Raw genomic sequence first — 413 nt, forward strand, 5'->3', positions numbered from 1 at the left:
ACGTCCAGGGAGCGGCGTGCACGACCGGGGTGCGTCCGATGCGCGAGCATGGCCGCCGGGCGCGTGCGGGGCGGTGACCGCAAGAGGTGGCCGGAGCGGGGGGGTGCGGGAAGCGACCTACGTCGACCGGATCACAGGGGAACAGAGCAAAGACGGACGAGGCCTCACCGGGGCCTGTAGTTGTGCAAAAGTCGGCTCGGGGAGGGGCCGGGGATGCGTTTCCGGCGATGAGGACGTTGGTCGGCGACGGCGAGGCAGAGGCCTCAGGCGGGCGTCGCGCAACGGAGAAGAAGGGGCAAGGAGGCGACGCAGATGGGCACCAACGTCGGGGGCGCGACGGTGACGAGGCACTCGAGTGGCAGCGTCATGGCGAGGGCAACGGGAGGTGTTGGGGCCGAGCCCCAGTTCAGATC

The sequence above is a fragment of the Triticum aestivum genome, chromosome 5B (assembly GCF_018294505.1).
Source record: "Triticum aestivum cultivar Chinese Spring chromosome 5B, IWGSC CS RefSeq v2.1, whole genome shotgun sequence".
Taxonomy (NCBI): Eukaryota; Viridiplantae; Streptophyta; class Magnoliopsida; order Poales; family Poaceae; genus Triticum; species Triticum aestivum.